Raw genomic sequence first — 8,095 nt, forward strand, 5'->3', positions numbered from 1 at the left:
GGCCACTGTTCCTGCTAGGTCAGGAGGTGGACTAAGTAGGGCTGGCCCATGGACCCACCGGTGTGTGCAAGCTCTGACATTGGGAGAGATTCAAATGGAGGGGCTTGAGCAACTCTGTTGGGACACAGTCTCTACAGGTGAGCGCAAGAACCTCGATAGGGAGCAGCCCAGACCAAGCCAGGGAACAGTACCTACTGGCATACATTTGGTGCAGGTCAGGGGCGAACCAGGATGGGCCAGTTCATATCACCCACTGGCAAATCTGAGTACCAGAATGGAGTGTGGGTTTGATCACAACACAAGCCAGGGCCAGGAGTGGGTGCCACCTGGGCTGGGCTAGGCTGTAGCCCCCACCAACGTGAGCTGAAATTGGGGGTAGGCCATGGCCACAGCACCCACTGGCAAATGCTGAGGAGAGGTGGGCCATGCCAGACTGGGCCACAGCAACCAACCAGCACATGAGACCTGGGGAGGGAGGAGGCAAAAGCGGTAGCGGATTGTGGAGGGTTCTCCTGCTGGACCACCACTATCACTGGAAAGTGTGAGTTGGGATGGGGGCAAACCAGGCCAGGCATGGCTACAACACCTGTTGACCTCATGTGGGCTGGAGCAGGGGAAAGCCAGTCTGGGTTGACTGTTACTACTGGTCATGCATAAGTCAGAGTGAGTGTTGGTTGGACGGGCTTTGCTGCAGCATCAGCTGGCAGATGTAAATGCAGATGTAGACACAAGGGGCAAATTCTGTCAAGTTAAATTACAGAACCACCTGGAGAGTGCAAGATCCGGGAGTGGGAGAGGGAGTGGGCGCAGTAGGGAAATAGTGGGCACCTCCCTTTTGGGTTGCCACTCCCACTGGTAAGCATGAGAACCAGGACTGGGACAGGAATTACAGAAAGTGGCACCCACCAGCACATTTGTGGACTGGGTAGTGGGGCTGGTTGGATTAAACTAGGCTTCAATGCCCATTGACATGTAAGAGAGCTGAATGGTATTTGGGACAGACTGGACCAGTTTGCTGTACATATTGGCAAGCATGGGAACCAGGGCAGGGGGCAGGAGGCAGGCTTGGTGGGGGTTATGGGGAGTTGCCCCGACTAAGCTGCAGCTGCCACTGGTTTGTGTGAGGGTCGAGTGTGTGGTGGACAGAATCAGACTGGACTGCAACGCCCGTTGGTTCATGTGGAAGACAGGGCTGGAGACAGAACTGACCCAGCAATTGCAACACCAGCGTGTGAATAAGCTGATTGGGGCGACAGACTGTGCTGGACCCTGTATTGGCAAGCACATACAAGAATCAGGTCTGGGATTGCCTCAGATGAAGTTTCTATGGGGATCCCCACAACTGAATCACTGAACTCAGAACCCCAACCATGGAGAGAATTGCAGTTTCCATGGTCTGACCGTGGAGTGCATGTGTCAGAGCTGGGCCTCCTCAGAAGCTCAGATGGAGCAGTGGACAGCATATCCAGGTACACATGGAGGACATGGCAGTACATTGGAGTCTGTAGAGGACACCAGGTATCATAACAGAGTATCGAGCATAGAACAAATGGATCAATTACCCCAGCCAAGTGTTGGCAGGGAATAACTGGTCAAACGGAGACTTTAAGGTGGACTATGTCAACCAGTGGATTCTGAAGAGATTTCATTGTGCTTAGAGTGGTGAGATTGTCAGTAATTCAGAACTGTTGAACTATCGAGACCTCACGAGCAGGACCCTCAGAGCATGCCCCACATCGGGGACCCTAGGATGGTGTCGGGTGGTTGTCCTTCCTCCCAGGGTTCTGAGGAGTTTGAGAGGCTGGGTGTGGCTTCTCTCCTGTCTTCCACTTCCCCCAGATACAGGAAGGAAAAAAAAGAGAATGTGGAAATGGTGATCTCATCCACCTTCCTGTAGCCCTTGACCCTAATCACCATAATCAAATATGTAAAAATCATCAAAAATAAAAATAATGATTTAAAAAAGAAAGGAAAAGTTCAGACTTTTTTTTTTTACTTTCAGCAGTGATGGTCACAACAAAGTTTTATTATAGTGAGAGGCGAGGCAAACGACTGACCAACTCACCGGCCGACCGGCTAGCTGGAACCAACACCCCTCACCGGAGTATAGCAAGGTCAGACATCTTAGTGGCATTATGAAACTAGTTCTAACTTCAGAGAGTCCCTGCAAAGTCCTCAAGAACCTCCAGGTGTTTCCAGATGTCCAAGTATTTCCCATTCCATTCCTCATTTGTTTTTATTTCTTCCTGCTTTTCTCCTTGGGCCCAGTGGTCTGCAGCCAGCGTGCCATCAGAGTTTAGCAGGGATACGGAATCACCTGCATATTTCAAACAGAGGGACATTAGGGTTTGCGCACTGGCTCAATTGGCCAGTCCTCCATCTACAAGTGCTGACATCCCATATGGGCATCTGTTTGTGTCCCAGCTGTTCCACATCCCATCCAACAACCTGCTTGTGGTCTGAGAAACCAATGGAGGATGGCTCCAAAGCTTTGGGACATCTGGAAGAAGCTTCTGCCTTCAGATCAGCTCAGCTCTGACTGTTGCAGCCACTTGGAGAGTGAACCCAGTGGATGAAAGATCTTTCTGTGGCTCCTTCTCTCTTCTTTCCAATAAAAATAAAATAACACTTAAAAAAATTGTTTTAAAGGAGGGACATTACCATGCAGAATTGGTTCCCCAGGGGCTGGAGGAGCCGAGGGGTTAAACAGAAACCAGTGAAGCAACTGGTGATTAGCCTCAGAGGAACACTGGGGACACTCTGGGCTGCAGGAACAAAGAGGGGAGATGATGTCACCAGAGTCCCCAGAGATTAGTCACTCACTAGAAACTGGAAACACAGAGGAATTGTCTGCTTGGCAGGGCTGGAGCTGTGGATGAGGCACAACTATAGGGAGAAAGGGGAAAATTACCCAGGAGGGAGGAAAATTACCCAGGCTTCTTCTACCTGCCCCTCCACCCCCAGTCCCTTGCCTGTGCTCCCCACTGGCTGAACCCCCAGTGAACCCAGTGAAAGGGGAACCCTAGGAACTGCAGCTCCAGTTGCCAACAGAAAGAGGCGGGTGAGGAACAGATGGACCCAGAACGGCATGGGCCATGGGTCACCGCACCTGCTAGCCTACATTACTTGACCATTGTAGGGTTAGAGATGGGGGCTGCATTTATAACCTCTGTTGTGGATTTATTTATTTACTTATTTAAATATTTACTTTGAAAGTCAGGGTGACAGACATACAAAGAAAGGACAGAGATCTTCCAACCCCACTCACTCCCCAAATAGCCACAACACGTGGGGTAGCAGAAGGCAGAGGCCAGGAACTCCGTCCAGGTGTCATGCATGGGTGGCAGGGACCCACGCGCTTGGGTCATCCTCCTCTGCTCCCTTAGGGGTATTAGCAGGAAGCTGGATCAGAAATGGAGCAGCCTTGACCTGCATCAGCACTCTGACATGGGATGCCCGTGTTATAAGCAGTTGCTCAACATCCCAGCCCTGGTGGTGATGGTTTTACAATACATCCACAAATCCTATAGTCCTTTTTCCCTTTAAGAGCCCTCCCCCTTGAGTGTAGGCCCTGCTGGGCTGGGTATTCAAGTGACTCATGTGTTTGGCTGGTGGTGGGGCTGGCTGCCGGCCGGCCGGGGCTGGGGCTGTAATCGGAGCAGGCCAGTCTTAGAGTGGCTGGACTTCTTACCCAGCTTTCTCTCAAGGGAGCACTCTGCAAAAGGTGTAGGCAAAATCTGTGTGGCCTCTTCTGACCCATCCCAGAAGTTACCCCTGCTGCCTTCCTCACAGTGTCCCACACTCCCCAGGGCAGCCAAGACACGTGCAAGTGGCTCCTATCTCCCCAGGCATGAAATGTAGCTTTCAAATGACAGAATGTCATGCGCATCCTAAAAATATTTTTAAGGACCTGGAAAAGCACTCATGATGTATAAAGGGGGCACTGTAGGTTCACAGCATTTACTATAAACCCCAGATTCAAGAAATAGGATCAGTTTCTTTGTTGTATAGCAGCCTGAGCCTGAGCAAGCCAGAGCTAAGAGCAAGGTTTCTTGGCATCAAATACACACCCTGCTTCCACCGGCCAGTCCAGAGTGTGGACAGGGCACCGTGGGCTGTGAGATCCAAGATGGCCGCCTTCTCCGCAGCGAGAAGAAAAGGGGGATGGATGGAGGCTCAGTTCGTTGCACCTGCCGAGCCCAGAAAGGAACCCCTGGCCTTCCCATCTAATTACTTCTACTAAAGATATAAAGATAGGGGTTGTCTTGATGACTTTCCAGGGCAGAGAGTGGATGTTTCACTCAGATGTGTCACATCAGGTCATAGATGAGGGTGTCTAACTACTCACTGCTGAGTCATTCAGACTCTGGGCAGAAAATAAAAGCAGGATGCACATTGGCAAGTACAGGCTAGTCCAAGAATATGTGAGGGCCTGACTCCGTCGCCTAGCGGCTAAAGTCCGCGCATTGCATGTGCCAGGATCCCTTATGGCTGCCAGACCGTATCCTGGAGGCCCTGCTTCCCATCCAGCTCCCGGTTCACGGCCTGGGAAGGCAGTCAAGGACAGCCCAAAGCCTTGGGACGCTGCACCCGTGTGGGAGACCCAGAAGAGGCTCCGGTCTCCTAGCTTTAGATTGGCACATCTCCAGCCACTTGGGGGAGTGAATTTTTCAGATGGAGGATCTTTCTTTTGGGGAATGTAGAGAGAAGGGGAGAGGGCCACTCCCAGCACTTGTTGCATTTTCTAAATTCATGTTGAATCTATAGAACTTGTCCTATGTATTTTACTAAATGTAAATAGAAGTGTACAGGAAGGTAAGCCAGTGTTGAAAGTCAGTAAGTTAAACTGCTGCTTGTGACATTGAAAACCTATATTAGAATGGTAGTTTAAGGGGCTGACGTGATGGCTCAGTGGTTAAATCCTCACCTTGCAAGCACTGGGACCCCATATGGATGCCAGTTCATGTCCAGGGTGCTCCATTCCCATCCAGCTCCCTGCTTGTGGCCTAGGGAAGCAGTAAAGAATGACCTAAAGCCTCAGACCCTGTACCTGCATGGAAAACCTGGAAGAAGCTCCTAGTTTTGCATCGGCTCAGCTCAGGCCATTGCGACCAATGAGCAGTGTACCAGCAGGTGGAAGATCTTTTTTTAAAAATGTTTATTTATTTTATTGCAAAGTCAAATATACAGAGAGGAGGAGAGAGACAGAGAGGAAGATGTGCCATCCAATGATTCACTCCCCAAGTGACCGCAATGACCGGTGCTGTGCCAATCCAAAGCCAGGAGCCAGAAACTTCCTCCAGATCTCCCACATGGGTGCAGGGCCCCAAGGCTTTGGGCTGTCCTTGACTGCCTTCCCAGGCCACAAGCAGGGAGCTGGATGGGAAGTGGAGCTGCCGGGATTAGAACCGGTGTCCATATGGGATCGTGGCGTGTTCAAGGCAAGGACTTTAGCTACTAGGCTATCTCGCCAGACCCAGATAGAAGATCTTTTTCTCTGTTTCCCCTTCTCTTTGTAAATCTGCATTTCCAATAAAAATAAAGGTTTTCAAAAAAAGAGAGGAAGAAATCCTAATTTGATTACCAGTTGCTCCATGCTTCCTTCCAATCAGGTGTCCTGCTAGTGTGCCTGGAACCTGTGGAACCTGTGGCTTACGTCCTTGGGCTTCTGCCTGCCTAGTCTGAAACCCAGGTGTAGTTCTAGTCTCCTGGCTTTGGCCTGGCCCAGCCCTGGCCATTGTAGCCATTTGGGAGGTGAATCAAGGATAGGAGGATCTCTCTCTTCTCCCTCACCTGAGCAGGGAAGGGACAGGCATCTGGATTAGTCATCACATAACAATCTGCATTAACCATGCAGGGTCTCTAACCTGGATTTGCTTTCTACCGCGTGGGCTCTGACTCTGGACTCCACCTCTCTGAGTTTCTACCTCCTTTCGCGGAGGGATGCTACAGGCCTTGGCAAGCTGTGCCAATAAAGCAGTCACACCAGCCTGGCTGTGTGGGGCCCCCAGTGCACTAGCCAGGGGAGTGATGACTCTCAGAAGTCTATTAGTTGGTGCTCCTGGAATATACATGTCACCGAGGCAGCAAATTGTGGTGGTTAATGAACTATGAAGTTCCCAGCCTTTTATTTTTATAAGATGTACTCATTTATTTTTATTGGAAAGGCAGATTTACAGACAGGAGAGAGAGCTATCTTCCATCCAATGGTGGAGAGAGGTAGATATTTCATTTGCTGAGTCACTGCTTAAATGCAGCACATAGGAAGGGACTAGGACAGGCCAAATCCAGGAGCCTGGAACTCCCGCATGGGTAGCAGGATTCAACACTTGGGTCATCCTCTGCTGCCTTCCCAGGTGCATTAGCAGGAAACTGGACTGGAAATGGAGTCACCAGGACTGGAACTGCTGATCCTTGCAGGGAGACAGGCACTGTAAGCAGTGGCCTAACACACTGTGCCACAGGGAAAGGCCCTGAAAGTTATTTCTTGCTCAGACAAAGCGGGCGGTGGCTCTGGATAACTGTCCAGGGTGGATGTTCTCCATGCCATGGCACAGCCACCCAGCCCACTTCCTTCCTGGGACACCTCTGTGCTTGTACAGTGCCCTCTGGTGTCCAGACATGGACAACATGGGATAGGATGCTGTTCCCGGAGCTTCTCTGGCCACACTCAATGCCTGCACACCCACGTACCAGCCAGAACATTTGGTATCACCGTGGCTGAACTCATGAGAGTATGGGAAACAGAGGAGGGCATTATGCCCATTACTGCTGTACCCTTTCATTGGTGGCACTGAAAATCCAATGACAGACAGAAGAAAGGTTTCCTTTTTATAGTCAACAAGGGTTTACTGAGCAGCTAGGATGTGGCAGGCCTGCTGGATGGAGATCCTGCCGCCTCTGGGAGCTCACTCTGTAGTGGAGACAACCAACTGGACGGGTGAGCCTGGCCTGCAGTGTATGACAGGAGCAACGTGGGGTGGGATGGGGCTAATCAGAAGTCTGAGAGGACCTTCCTTCCTGGGGTCCCTGGCTGTGAGCCCTAAGGAGAGCGGGAGAGGGCCTTGGCCGTGGGCAGTCTTGGTTAAGGTAGGAGGGGCTGTTTGCTGCACATTGCCAGTCCGAGTCCATCTGGGAACACTGGGCCAGGCTGCTGGGAGGCCTGTTTCCCACTCCTCAAGAGGCTAGAGATGGGTATCACGGGGGACGTGGAGAATGGAGGGAGGGCAGCAGGGCCAAGTCAGCGGAACCCTAATCCAATCACTGTAAGCCCCGGCTGCCTGGGGGAGACAGGGATCAAAAGGAAGGCTGCTGTGTGTGGGCAATTCAAGTTCATGGAAAATTCAATGAAGAGTTTTAGTTTGGTGTGGGGGCTCGGGAGATTGGTATCCACACACACTTCCATATCCCCCTCATGGAAGGGATTGAGGCAGGACTAGGGTGAGGGTGGTGGACAGCAGATGGGAAGAGACCTTGGATTCTGGAGATGGGGTCTGCAGGGATTTGCTGACTAGCTGGAGAGGTCATGGAGGAGGGAGGTCAAGATGGAACCTTGGGGGCCCAGCGGCGTGGCCTAGTGGCTAAAGTCCTCACCTCGAACGCCAGGATCCCATATGGGCCATGGTTCTAATCCCGGCAGCTCCACTTCCCATACAGTTCCCTGCTTGTGGCCTGGGAAAGCAGTCGAGGACGGCCCAAAGCCTTGGGACCCTGCACCCACGTGGGAGACCTGGAGGAAGTTTCTGGCTCCTGGCTTTGGACTGGCGCAGCACCGGCCATTGCAGTTACTTGGGGAGTGAATCATCAGATGAAAGATCTTCCTCTCAGTCTCTCCTCTCTGTATATCTGACTTTGCAATAATAAATAAATAAATCTTAAAAAAAATCTTAAAAAAAAAAGAAAAGGTGGAACCTTGGGGCCCAGCTCTCCAGTGCCTGGCTCTGGATTAGTTCAATTCTGCCATTGGGCCATTTGGGGAGAGTGGATAGAAGATCATATTGTGTCCCCTTCTCTCTGTAAATCTGCTTTTTAAATAATTTTTTTAAATAAAAAAAGTTAAAAGAAAAATGGTATTTAAGACCTGGGTAGAGGTGGG

The sequence above is a fragment of the Ochotona princeps genome, chromosome 16 (assembly GCF_030435755.1).
Source record: "Ochotona princeps isolate mOchPri1 chromosome 16, mOchPri1.hap1, whole genome shotgun sequence".
Lineage (NCBI taxonomy): Eukaryota > Metazoa > Chordata > Mammalia > Lagomorpha > Ochotonidae > Ochotona > Ochotona princeps.